The sequence below is a fragment of the Gavialis gangeticus genome, unplaced genomic scaffold (genome assembly GCF_001723915.1).
Source record: "Gavialis gangeticus isolate Ggan-Ray unplaced genomic scaffold, GavGan_comp1, whole genome shotgun sequence".
Classification (NCBI taxonomy): domain Eukaryota; kingdom Metazoa; phylum Chordata; order Crocodylia; family Gavialidae; genus Gavialis; species Gavialis gangeticus.
In genome coordinates this window covers 28,550,155-28,552,628 of record NW_017728995.1, presented here as the reverse complement: position 1 = coordinate 28,552,628, position 2,474 = coordinate 28,550,155, and positions in this window count along the sequence as shown.

Sequence of the window (2,474 nt, the reverse complement as noted above, 5' to 3'; positions counted from 1 at the left end):
GCATGTGGAGAGAGCCGGGCAGCAGAGGTGCATTGGGCCAAGTTCAGATTTGTGGCTGTGACAGTGGGGACCTGACTAGGCGGGTGCTGGCTCTGTGACGGAGGAGGTGGCTCCGAGGGGCTGGTGTAGGCAGGCAGCCTTGTGTGCTGAGTTTCAGACTCAGGTGAAGGAGTCTCTCCTTTCCCTCAGGGCACCCTAGCACACTGGAGGCCTGCACACCTGTCTGTGCATGCAGCTGCACACACAGGGGTGCAAAAATGCTCAGGTTCACACCGGGGGATATGCTGCTACACTGCCACAGCCCATCGAGGAGATAAGACTGGGTTCACCTGGCCAGGCCAGGCTGTGCAGCAGACTGACCCCAACATGCGAGGGCTGTGCTGCTGGGGGTTTTAGAGGGGGATGCCAGCCCTGTGCTGTCATCCAGCCTAGCTCTCTCCAGCTTCGATGGCCAGGTGCTGGGACAGGAGCTGAGGAAGGTGCAGGGCTGGGTCCCCTGGGGACTGTGCTAGACTAATCCGCTTAGCTCCAGCAGCCGGAGAGGACGGAAAGAGCTGGAGAGCCACGGGGAGGGCAACAGCCTGGCCTGAGACCCCCATGGGCAGGGAAGCCTCCTCTGCCCACACTTCCTGGTTTGGGGAGGGGATGCCTCGGGTCCTGGGCCCTTCTGGAGCAAAGCCCTTCCTGCCCTGTGGGCCTGGCCTGCTTCAGGGGGGACGGGGATGATGCAGGGGCCACAGCTGGAAAAGCAGGGAGATGCCAGCCACCGGCTGCCGGCTCTGCCCCAGTCTTCCCTGGAGGGCTGAGCCCCGCTCTGCCCAGGTCCCCATGGAGGAGGCAGCTGGACCTTTGTGCTGGGAGGACAGGGGGAGCTTTGAGATCCTCCATGTCACTCATGAGAGGTTTGGTCACAGGAGCAGGCAGCAGACGGCATCTCAGAGCCACGGCGCCGGGCATCAGCCCTCAGAGACGGACCCCGGCAGCCTCCACGGCTCATAAGCCGGTTGGTGCCAGGCCTTCACCTGCAGGGAATGGGGCCCTGTGCGCAGCACGGGGGCTTTGGGAGGTCGTGGGGCTGGGCAGGGCAGAGGGGCACGGGCTGGGGCTGGGACCAGGCCTTGCCAGAAGAGACCTGTCGTGCCAACTCGTTCCCACGAGGCCTGGAGCTCAGGGGCGAGGCGGAGGTGGGCACGGCTGGGGGAGCAGGTGCGGCTCCTCCCTGCCCTCTGCATGCAGCTGCCCGGGGTTCCCATGGCTGCGTGGCAGGGGCAGGTGCCCAGCCGGAGCCTGTTGACTCTGCGGCTCTGGTGTTTGAACTCCATAATGGCTGGGGAAGGGAATGTGGAGCTCGCTGTTGACTCACAATATTTACCCTCCGGTGACTCATTTATTTCCTTGCCGTGCTTTGAACAGGTGCCGCAGCTACTGCCCTGGCAGTGCTTTGTTTGCCCAGGGTCCTGCTGCCTGCTCTGGCCGTGTCCTCAGGGGCCCGGGAGCCACCTGGCTCTGCCGCCTGGGCAGCAGGGGGCCAGCGAGCACCATCGTGGAGCCAGTTCGGAGTGAGAGCAATGGGGAGTTGGCTCTGTGGAGTCTGTGCCAGGCCCTGGGGGAGCTGGGTCCTGGGTCTGCACTCTCAGGAGAGCTCAGGGCTGTGGCAGGCCCCATGCCGGGCTTCCTATAGCAGCAGCTTTGCTGGCTTCACACATGCATGGGGTACATGCCCCAGGAGGTGCATCCAGCGAGACACACATGCTTCCGCACATTGCACCTGCGTGCAGCCCTTAGCATGCACGCAGCACACCCAGTGTTACATGCACATGCGTGTCTCTACCCATTCATGGGCCACTACCTCATGTACATGCGATGTGTGTGCTCAGCCTCATGTTGCATGTGACGGTGGCCAGCAGCGTGCTCACCTGGACATCACATGGATATACACTTCCCCTGTACACGGGCTCAGACCCATACACAGACACGCTGGGCTGCTATGCAAACCCCTCAGGGGCTCTGCCTGAATGAATGCACTCCCTACCTGAATGCACTCATTTATGTAGTGCCAGCCACCTCTTGCAGATGCCCCTGCTCCTCCCAACCGCTGATGCCCTCTGTGTGCCCCAGGCAGGGCCTGCTCCTCTCCGAGGCCTGTGCTCCCAGGGCAGGTGGCCATGACTCAGCCCCTGGGTTGAGTTGACAGCTGGGTGGATGTGGCTCTGGAGTCACTCCTGTATCGGGGGCTGGACACTCCTTGCCCCTTACCTGGTGAGGGCTGGCCAGTGGAGTGGGGAGGGGTTGGAGGTCACCCCCAGCACCATCCTCCCGCCATGAGCTAGGGGCTGCGGCCATCACCGTGGAGTCCTCCGGGTCCCCCCATGCACTGCCTGTGCGGGTCCCCTGGGATGCAGGGATGGGGAGGTGGCAGCAGCAGTGCAGTAATTGCTCCCCAGGGATGCGCCGGGCTCTCCAGAGCCGTCTGC